Genomic DNA, 11,845 nt, shown 5'->3' on the forward strand with positions numbered 1-11,845 from the left:
AAGTAGAAAATTCAGTCACACTGTGCCTTCTGCTTCCTTCCTTGCTCTGTGTGAGTGATACAAGCCTTTTGCCATCCTTGCAGGCACCAGACAGCTGCCAGCAGGACTGTGGAAGGAAGCCAGAGATCATGTGTGCTCACACAGGTCCCACATCTTCCCCCCCCACACCAAATCAGGAGCAGCATTCTTCAGTTACTTCTCTAGATGGCCTAGCACATGATGAGAAGGGAAAAGATAGTTATGCTCTGCACAGACATGCATTGGTCACAGTGTGATCCTGCAAAAGCATCTAAGCTGCTTTCCCAATTTTCTTGCCTTTCCTTGAAAGCAATGAAAGTTAAGATCCTAAGATGGAGTTCTGGGGGCTTCTTGAGGAAACATAAATGCAATGACATGGTTGGATGCACTTTAAACTCACATCATAGATTGACAGGCAAGTTAAGCATACCAACAGAGGGCTAAATGCAATGATTCTCTCATCTGTCACTACTTTGTTACAAATAGCTTTCACACAGAGCAATAGAAGTTCAGATAAATTTTAAAAATCAGCATAAGTATATACATTGAGCAAGTAAGTTAACTGCTTTCCATTTGAATGGCAAAAGCCTTCTTAAATGTGCATGCACTATTGAACCTCCAGGTCTGCGGAAAAGATCAGACTCCAGTGGTTAAACACAGTTGCCTGGAGCATCTATTGCAGTGCCACTACAGAGATTGTATTCAGATACATCTGCAAGGCTGGCACATATGATGCAGGACTTTTAGGAGACCTGCATTACTCTGGAGAGGGTGTTGGAGGCCAGACGTTATTTAGAGCTTCTGAAATGACTGTAGACACCTGTGTTAAAATAGTTGGGTCACACCTTAGAATACTTTGAATTGCAAGGTTTTCTCATTGTTCCAAATAATATATTTACCCTTGAACTTGTCTGACAGTTTATTGTTCCAGTCATTTAAAGTTTGCACAGGTATCTACCACCTATGAAAATGTTTCTATACATACATATACGTATGTATTTACATACATTGTAACTGAAATGCATACACTGTTGCATATATTACACATATATTGATGCACTATATATAGAAACAGCTTTATTGACCATTGATCCTTACACTGAGCCAAGTGACTTCTTTGCAGGTCTCCAAGCCTGAATATAATACTGGAGGGAGCTTCTTCCTCTTTTCTAGAGTCTAAGAGAAAAAGTGAGAATGAGCCTCAGAAGCCAGAGAAAACCTATAAAGATTTTTAATTCCCTCTTCTACCTCCATGAAAAACTAGCATAGCTAGAAATAGGGATAAATCAACAGGATCGTAACAAATACAGCGTGCTAGAATACTAGTAATACAACACATACGGAGTATGTATGTATTTTCTATTACTATCATGTGTTTAGCAAAGAAAACTAAAGGTGCCTTTACTGTTTTAATTATTTCAGGTAGTTTTTCTTACAAAGGACATATTTAAAATGGTCTGAGCCTGCAGCGCCTGTTTACAGAGACTGTTTATTTGCAGTAAGTACTTGTAGCTGTAAGTACAGTAGGCAGATCTCTTATACCCAAACAATTGTGGACACTGATGACAACTGAGCATTTCTCCGTGGAAATACTTTTAACCACTTAGGAAAATGCCTATGAGTTTCAAATGTAGCAGTACTCACTGTTTTCTTCTCTCTCTCTAAAAGTGCAGTTGCAAACAGCAAGATGTTATTGAAGTAGCAGTCTCATCTACCACTAGGTCCAGAGATCACTGGTGGTCAGACAGAATAATGATACAAACCAAAACATTATTAATATTAATAATTAAACTTGGCTTTAGCAAAATGACTTTATAGTGAAGACAATGAAGCTCCATTGATTCCAGCTGAAATTCTGCACATGTATATGATAAGAAACTGATTTCAGTGTTTATTATGGCAATATTTTATGCCTCAACAACCCAGAGAACTTTAAGATGGAAAGCTGCCAATGAAAAATTAAAGCTGTCTTGGACTACTATGTCAGAATGAATTTCTATATCTAACTTGAAGGGTAATAAGATGACATTAACCTACCAAAACAGCTCACAGATATCTGTTTATTAATTTAAATAAGTGACAACAGGTAGCATACTTTTTTCTTTGGCATATTTTAACCTCAGAAAATATTTTTGCATCACTTATAGAAATATCCTTACTTTTATGCACATACTTCACTGGAAGAGCAAGTGGCCACTTATTGCCTCAATTGTTAAAAAATATTATTTCCATAAAGTGGAGAAAAGTTTAAAAAACACTTTCTGCACTTTTTCATGTTTTTTACAAACAAAAGTTTGTAGAATATATGTATACATAACACACATGCTCTAAGAAAACAATAAATATTGATGTACCAAATATCATTACTGTGATTCAGTGAGTGGAACAGATGCATACTGAGCTAAACTTTTAAAAGTCTCAAATGGGAAAAAATGAAGAAATGTCACAAACTCACAAAGATTTCTTTACAGGTAAATAATTTTTCATCTTTCAGAGGGTCAGATATATTTTAAAATAACTGTCATGTTCAATTTGATGACTTTAGACAATGCCATAAGCACTTGGATAAGGAAACCATTTTGAGTATTTTAGGATGTTCAAAGGTTGTTTTCAAATGTGTTAAAGTATCTGAAACTTGGGATTCTAGTTTATAACTTCAAAGACTATCACCAGTACAGAAATGGTAGAACAGTTTTCTGCTTTGGGTTTAATTAGGTTCAGCCTTATCATAAAACACAATAGCTTATACCTAACTAAAAAGACATTCTGAATGAAGTCTCAATGACTACCATAGTCATAGAAGTGAAAAGACTGTGTTATAAATTTGGGGCAGAATATCAGCTGTGAAACACCACTTACACTTAAATAGATAAAATAGATGAGAATTTAGAGGATACATGATATAAGCAAGGTGGTGAAGTTAAAAATATCAATGCAAAAATATGGTGTTTGCTCTGATCAAGATTTTCAAAGCTTCTGAAGGAATCAGACATACAATACCACTAGAAAAAAGGCAGGTTCAGTGACCAAGATTTGTAGATGAGTAAGATCTACTCAGTTTTCAGATTGATACATTTTTTAACTCACATCTTTTGTAACTATACGTGTAGAGGCATCTGTCAGCAACTTGAGTGTTTTTTACAAAACTGACTTGATTCCTGGCTGTTTATTAGCGAACTTGAAGCAGAACTGCTGTGTCTTGATCAGTTAATTCCCAAAGTGCACAGAGTCCACTGGAAAAAAAAATCCAGTTTGGTAGGAACCAGAATTAACTAAAATGCAAGCCCAACATATGATAGTACAGCAAAATCTGGCAAGAAAGAGGAGACTATCATCAGAGAATTAGAGGGAGGGAGAAACTGAGATAGCAGATGATAATTTCTCACTTAACCAAGAAGACAAGTTGTATCCTAATGCCAAAAAATCTGTTTCTTTGAAAAGGAAAAAAATATTTTCGAGAGCAAAGGGGGCAAGTGTTCAAACACAACATTTCCTTTGATCTGAAACTTAAAACAGTCTTTTAAGCTGAAATTCATAAAAGGATTTAAGACTTTAAAGTTACTGTTGCTCTGATTAGCATTCAAAGTTTTAATTCAAAAATGTAGTCTGTGAAAAGAAATATATTTTTTTAAATGTGTAAATTTTAAAAAAAGTGCTTGTGATAACAAAATATTTCAGTTTTTCAAAATCTTTGAATGCACTGTCCATAAAGCATATAAATGCGTACACTGACCAAACTATTAAAGTTGGAAATCAGAAAGCATTTAATTCATTGATTGGGTCAGATTTTGCATCAGTGTAACCAACATTTTGCACTATGCTGTCAAAAAACCATCAATCTCTGTGTTCAACATACCTCACCAAATGGAAAATTTCTTGAAGCATTTTCTCTATTGTTAGCTTCTCAATATCTATGATACAGGCATCTGCCAGACTTAAAACTTGAACAAAATCAGAACTGGTCACACAGCAGTGGACTGACTGTTGTCAGTGCTCATTCTCACACAGGGCACCAGTTGCCGGTGTCATTGCTTGGCACCCCTGGATGGTGGACACAAGCTGACTGACACCATCAGTTTTTTATCCTACAATGAAACCTTCAGACCTTTCCCCTGATCAGTGGAAGGTTCAAATGGCCAATGGCAAAAACGGCAGCGAGCATCAGTCCTACAGTTCTGATAGTACTACCTTCTCTCTGTGAGTTTCCACAAGCAGCTCCACACAGCTCTGACTCCAGCCTTCTTCCTCAACTTTCTTCCTTGGACACAGCCAGCAATCTCCAACTAACTACTGGCCACCTAACCCACTCTTTTATAACACCCATATCATCCTTATCCATATCAGACATAGCTGTAACCTATTAAGAGCAAGGCTGTTCCCCTTCTTTGGTGATTATTACAGCTACAAATCCTCAGGGGCGAGATTGCCTTCAGCACTATTCTCTTATAATCTGTCTTCCCAAAGTGGACCTTAAAATGTTTAAAAGCCACAGCAATCTATTTATGAGCCGAAACATGCCACACTTGGTCCTTCCAAATGTATCCATCATCAAAGGATGGATTTTCTTGGAAGGTAACATTTCATGTTACCATAATGCTTTCTCATCTTATATCTGTGTCAGATTTAATTACATGTGCCATGTAGGTTTTCCCAAGGTGTCACAGCTGCTGTGATGGCTTCCATCCATCTGCAAGACAAATCAATACTACTTTTCTGTAGCATCTGGAGCAAGAGAACATTTAGATAAAATTCAATTCATCTTTGTCTAAATCAGAGTAATCACATCCCCATTACAAGTGTACAAAATTGCATGCATTAGAATTGAGGTTAATTCATGATTTCCCCAGCTGTTTTATGCTGGTAATATTAGTAGTCCCAAATAGGCAATTTTAGCTTCAAAGAAAAAAATTCTCTAAAGAAATAATATAAATTATTATTAATTATGTACATTATAAAGAGTATTTTACCAAATGTTGCAGATTTACCTCTGGATAGTGTATTGAAATACTGAATTCACTTTTGATGAGCAACATTAATTAATAAACTCTTTCTTTCAGCATTTTACATCTGATGTCTGTATATTAAGTATTTATAAAGAATGCCATCCTTTTCTACTACTGACTGCCAAAACTCTTGCTTTGGAAGCAAATTTTCTGACATAACAGAAACTGAACTCTGCCCTGCAAGACTGCAAGAACCCTCTTCAGTTCACTTTTGCAGGAGTGCAACGGACTCCTTTTGTGTGCCACTCTGCTTTCATAGCTTCTTTTTCTATTATTTCTGCATCTCACTGTACAAGTCAGATCTCTCCTAGAAAACCCAAAAAGTGTACTCTTGAACAATGTGAGGCACACTTGATAACCAGGTTCTTCTTGCTACAGCCCTGAACTGCATCACAGCTGTCAAGAGCCAAGATGATGGATGTGATACTGAACATGACGGCACTCAGGGCTGTGGAGTGAAATCTGAATTCATCAAGTTTAGGTTAGAATAAGCACATGTGCTTTTAGCACAGTTTGCCCTCGTGCTGTGCTATTTGTCCTTATCTGGAGCCTCGAAGCTCATTCATCTCTTCACAGCCATGCTGTAGCTATGCCTTGTACATATGCAGTAGTATATGCTGTATGCTGTAATTCACACTAAAGGAAAAGCAGCGGAGACCGATTATCTTCCCTGTCCAAGCACTACAGCTTCTAAACTCATAAACAAGAGACAAGTCCTCAGAAAATCTCTGGGAACTCTCAAGTATGTTCTCAAGAATTAAACAGCAGTCAAAGCCCTGTTGGCCCTGATTTTTATAATAGTTTAGAAAACTTTGAGGCAGTTACTAGAAGAACAAAATAAAACTGAGACTCATTTTTTAAGTCTGAAAGGAGAGGATTACTTGTACAACTGCCTTCCAGAATACTTGCACCATGGTTGTGTGTCTGAGGTTGCAACCCCAAAAATTTGCTATTTAAATTTGCAAAAGTGTCTCTCCAGATAAAGAAGCATAGGCAGCTCTTCTAGAACATACAGAAATCCCCTATACCATGAGGAAGAACATCGTTAATCAGAATCCTCAAGGGATAATCAAGAACAGGCTTGTTGATCATCTCTTTCAAGGATTTGTCACTGCTCAGAATAAGCCGCAAATGATACAAGAACTTTACTAAATAAACCTTGGCAGCATTCTTTTCTAGTCCCAGCTTCCCTGAGATGATTCGACCAGACAACCAGTAAAGTTGACCGATGGCCTTTCCTGGTTACCCAAACTTGATATTTCATTCACAGACTGTATTCATGATTATACTGCCAGGCAAAGGAAGAGATCAGGAATGCCTGGTAAAACAGGACCGAGTGCTCTGTAAGATTTCTATACCCAAACTGATAAATGAAATTTCTGCTTCTGTGTTTGTTGGTAAGACCAGAAAACAGTATCAACTTTCTGCTTCTACTGCAAGCCTTAATTTCGTCACTCCATAATTAACAATTTTAGTATTTCTTCTAAATTCAGATTCCAACATGAACTACTACCAACTACATATTTACAGTGTCAAATGGTTTTGAATCCATTCACAACAGATGGAAGTACAAACCCTGGTAGCTTAAAAGCTGTTCCAAAAGCAGTTGTTCTTTTCCATAGTGCATCCTTATATATTACTTGGTCAATCTGGTTGTAGCAAACTTGAGAAAGCTTGGATTTTGAGGTATCGTAACAAGCGTTTGTGATAAATTGCATTTGGCACTATTTGAATACGTTGATATAAAGGGGGCTACATTGATATAGGGTTACATTTCACTTCCAGACTTTGAATGGATAAGTGCTCTTTCTGGAAATTTATTTTGAATTATGTAATTATATTCTGAGTAACACCTCCTCTCTCTTCCCTTGGAAAAACTATGACTACAGTTCCTCTGTAATATTTAATTTGCTGTCTTTAATTTCTACTTGTTTTGGTTAGCCAATGAATATCTGCAATTCCATACTTCTACCTACTATAAATGCAGTTTATATTTAATTTCCCATTTTGTAGTGCAGATGTGCAATATGCAGTGATATACTAGCCATTACACCATAAACTTCAACAGAGGAAATATTTATTGGTTTATTAAAATTATATGTTTGCTCTCAATAGCAAATTAAGTTTGGATTTTTCCAATTAGAAATCTGATCTATCTGAAGATTTAGAAAAGAGAGAGTTTCAGGTTATACGAGAATTTGACGGGACAATACAAAACCCATTATAAGTTTTAAAATATACACCCCTTATCTTTCCAAAAACCATTTAATAGTATCAAAATAAAAATTGGTATTTGCATCAGAAATCGTACCATTTAGCCTGTACAATTGCCTTCACAGGGTTACATTCCATGATTCATGAAACCACCCAATTAATTTGGTATACATATCAATTTTCTGCCCAAGAAGATGTTCCACTCTGAAGGATATATAAAGCATACCTGCATCCGAATGATAAACCCGTTATGATTTCAAGCATTCATGCTTACGTGCAAACACCATGAAAGAGATAATACCTGTTTCTTAGGAAACTAATAATTTCTTTTCTGATGCTCTTGTACTACAGTGGGAGTAAAGCTCAACTTGCTTTGTCATCCATTTTAGCATTTTACTGGGGTTTGTATTCACAAAATCATCACATATATAGTACTCTGGATACAGAACTCTAGATAATATTATGCATTTTTGGCTTTCTGAAAGCTGAGGAATTTGGACTCCAGCCCCGCTGTGTGAAAAGATCCAGTACCACAGCTAGCAGAGAAACATCTGTGACTTTATGCTGCTGGCTTTAATTGTAATTGGTTATAATCTTGGATAGGTAAGTATTACAAAAGATTTCTCTTTTCTGTTCAGATAATACTTAAAAGTGGTGCTATTTCTAATTCTTGAATTTTTCATTGGTGTTTATGAAATAGTTCTGAAGGCACCTGGTGATACCACCTTATGGCATCACAAGTCCCTAAGGCAGAGCAAACATGACTGCTAACATTTTTTTGTTTGTTTTCTTCTCATTATTAGCTTCTGCTAATGAAGATGAAGTAATATAAGGTTTTGGCAGGATCATTAATTCATAATATTTACCATTAGCCTATGCATGCTAAACTACTTTGAAAAACATTAGCTTCCATTTAGACTAGATGTTGTGGTTGAGTAATTAAAAATAGTAGGACTTGTTTTTGTTAGAAGAAACCAAAATCAGGTTTTCCATTCATATTTAAAGAAAATTAATTTAGAACAAGGTTCACATTAACAGACTGCTCTGTAACTAATGATTTTAAAAGAACTATAACTAGTAAATATATTCTCAAAAATCTCTTGTTCAAAAATACATCACTATTAAACATTGTTTGTGCAAGTCCAAGAAAATGAATATATGATTCTTTTAAAATAAAATATATTTAACCAGCATGATAAGAAGTGTTCTAAAATACTTGTCCAAGCCTGTAATAAAACATAGTAACAAGTCATCTGTTGATTCACTTCAAATATATTTTTAGGACTGGAAATAACATCTATTTTTTGTTAACTTAAAAGATAGGCAGTGAAGTGGTAGGTTAACCTGCTCAACATGATAAATTTAAAGGAAGGTCAGGAGACCAATATTAACTCTGCTTAAGAATAGATAGCACTAGTACACTGGAATACTACAGTTGTAAGCCTTGGCATATGGAAATTATATGAATTGAGAGTCATAAGACTTCTGTTACCCTCCTTAAATCTAGTGACTATTTTTATGTCAGTTAAGTAAATCATTATGCTCTAAATTTACTAGAAGCAATCAGAAGAACTATTTATTAATTAAAAAAGATAAAAAACTTTGTGTCCAAAATGAGTTTTCAGCTGATGAAAACATACTTAAACATAATGTAGAAAATTGTTTCACTTGATCTTTTGACACTATATTTTTACAGCCTTTCCTTTCAACAGTTTTACCCATGGGCCAGGAGATTCTTATACACTTTGCTATTTTTCACAGTATATGTAAGGACTATACATGACCTTCCCAGTAATTTTTGAAGTCAGAAGGAGGAGGTGTTAGAATGAACTCCCTTAGTAACAATTTTAGGACATAACAAGAAAAGGGAGGGAGGGAGGGAAGAAGGGAGGGAGGGAGGGAGGGAGGGAGGGAGGGAGGGAGGGAGGGAGGGAGGGAGGGAGGGAGGAAGGAAGGAAGGAAGGAAGGAAGGAAGGAAGGAAGGAAGGAAGGAAGGAAGGAAGGAAGGAAGGAAGGAAGGAAGGAAGGAAGGAAGGAAGGAAGGAAGGAAGGAAGGAAGGAAGGAAGGAAGGAAGGAAGGAAGGAAGGAAGGAAGGAAGGAAGGAAGGAAGGAAGGAAGGAAGGAAGGAAGGAAGGAAGGAAGGAAGGAAGGAAGGAAGGAAGGAAGGAAGGAAGGAAGGAAGGAAGGAAGGAAGGAAGGAAGGAAGGAAGGAAGGAAGGATTTTTGATAAATCTACAATTCATTTTAAGCAATTAGGAATGTTCTGAAGTTGCCTATCTGAAGTTGGCACAGAACCATGTTAGACATTGCCCAGTGTAAGTAAGTCTGTGTTAGCCCTTGGACAACAGGATTTCTGGCCCAGACAAAAAAAAAGGTGTTTGGAGGGGGTAATGATCTCATCCTTTCTAAACACAGCTCCACCAGCTAATTCATTCTCAAGGAGCAGTCTTGCATCCTGCATTCTTGTGAGGAGGACACAGCGCCACAGCACCAGTCATGAGGTGTAGTGGTTTGAAAGCAAAACAAATGAGAGGCTCCAAGTCAGAGACACAATTTAATAGGAAGAAAGGAAAGAAGGTAAAATAAAATAGATGCAATAATAAAAAAGACTACTGACACAGTCAGAATACAACCTGAGCAGAGTGATGGAAGCAGTCCAGATGAGGTGGTCTTCCTGAAGCAGTGATCCTGTAGTAAGGTCTGGTAGCTCTGGTCCTCTGGGAATCCAGTGGGTAAAGGCCCCCTGTACTGTCCCAAACCCTATATTGTATCCAGGTGAGAATGCTTGGTTCCTCCCTCCGGGCGGAGTATCTCACAATAGGATGATGAGTCATGCAGGGGGTCCTTGATGGCCCATTAAACAAAGATAGCTCCTGGAGGGAGTTATCTATGAGTCATGGGCAAGGCATTTGATGGGCCATTAACAGAGGCTAATGGCCCAGAGGGAGGGGGTCTGGGAAAACACTGCCCCACCTGGATTCAACAGTTCATGAAGATGGTGATAGAATACTTTGTGCACATCCTATACTACAACCCAGGACATGAGGACTGATGAGCCTGGAGGGAATACAGGTTAGTACTGCTTAATTTTTCAAGAGCTTTATAAGACTGTGCGTAATCCATCAGGGCATAATTCCTCAAAGCTGTCATCACAGTTTGCATGAGTGACCAGTCTTTGGGATTACTTTGGTTACCTCCAGCAAACATGTACCTCTGGGAGCAATGCCCCAGACCACCACAGAGGATATTGACACAGAGTGCCCACTGAAGCTGCAATAGCTGCACTGGACGTGATGCTGTTTCCCTTGGTCCAGGCCCAAACAGCTCTTGAATGGGTGTTGGTTACAAGTTAAGCGTGCAACAACCTGAATATATGGAAACCAGGAATGAGCAGAAGACCTTTCAGCTGACATTTCACCACAGCAAGTGGTAGCAACCCACTGACAGGGACCTTACTGTTGTGTCCAGACAGGCCAGGCAAGGGGTCTCTCAATTGCTTTGTATTGCGATCAGGATGAACTTCATAAAAATAGGGTTAAAATGTACAAGTGCCTTCTGCCTCCCACTTCAGGGGAGATGAGATACATTTTCCTTTCCTTTCACTCCTGAGGATATGACCACAAGCTGCACAGGAATCTCTTTCCAAAGAAAGCTCAAGGGCCTCAAGGACCACTTTGAACAGAGGGAGAAGTACTCTAATATCCCTTATAATAAAACGGCTGTCCTTGGCTTAATTAAAGATCACTTTGGCCAACTGGATGGAACAGCCTTGCATAAACCTGTAAACCCAACTGCTCAAGCTGCTTAGAAGAGAATGTGATTATTAAGGACTATGACCAAGCATAGTGAAGGCCATGTGCCAGCACAGCACACATCTCTCCACAGTGATGGGTTGCAGGATCTATGTTTGTAGACTGGTTACACCATACAGCAGGTGAGAAACAGCATGTTCTGTTGCAGAAGGGCAGGCCAGAGGTCATTCCACCAGATACACAAAAAATTTGCTTGCAATTGAGTGTGGCTGGCCAAGGCGTCTTCCCAGCTCAGATTTTCCAGCATTATTGCACGGATATTCTGTGTTGGGTTACAGCTGTAAAGGCCAAGCTCTCCCAAATATTCCCCACAGAACTCTTTCTGGCACTCTGGGTGGTAACCATAGCAGGGAGATATGGGGATTCATGAAATTCACCCCAAAAAGCACCATGGACTTTCCATTACAGACAATTTCTAAGGAATTATATCTGAGAGCAGAACTTGTTTATATCTGCCTCTTCCAGGGCTGTAGAAACAAACCACCACAGTACAGCCTTGTCCAGCCTGTACTGCCTAGCTCATTGTGGCCATAGCCTAGCTCCCCTGAGCTCTCAGGTCCTTGAAGAGGCACTCTGATGGCCCTGTTCAGTAGGAGACCTTTCTCTCCATCCCTCTGCCTCAGAGACTGAGAATGAACTCCCTCAAGACCCGTCCTTTACTGCTACTAAATCCAGTGAATTTTAACCCCTGTCATGAAAATGTCTTAGAGGTATTGCTGAAAGGAACTAATGATGATTATTAACCCTTTGAGGATAAGACTGTTACTGAGTAACACTAACTCTGAGCATGAACTCTG

At 38.2% G+C, this 11,845-nt stretch overlaps 1 long non-coding RNA gene across 2 annotated transcripts; it reads right to left on the reverse strand.

Moving 5' to 3' along the window:
* Positions 1 to 753: 753 nt before the first annotated feature.
* On the reverse strand, positions 754 to 4,296 carry LOC136288882 (uncharacterized). 2 transcript variants are annotated; one of them, XR_010720625.1, is made up of 5 exons: positions 4,207 to 4,296; positions 3,106 to 3,251; positions 1,663 to 1,751; positions 1,117 to 1,194; positions 754 to 838 (listed from the first exon to the last, which is right to left on the reverse strand). It is a non-coding gene; the product is annotated as an uncharacterized lncRNA (long non-coding RNA). The 2 variants fall into 2 exon arrangements; XR_010720624.1 differs by lacking the exon at positions 3,106 to 3,251 and having other exon boundaries at positions 4,207 to 4,292.
* Positions 4,297 to 11,845: the final 7,549 nt, after the last annotated feature.

This window comes from Chamaea fasciata, unplaced genomic scaffold (genome assembly GCF_029207755.1).
Source record: "Chamaea fasciata isolate MVZ Bird 193981 ecotype frontalis unplaced genomic scaffold, bChaFas1.0.hap1 SCAF_4, whole genome shotgun sequence".
Lineage (NCBI taxonomy): Eukaryota > Metazoa > Chordata > Aves > Passeriformes > Sylviidae > Chamaea > Chamaea fasciata.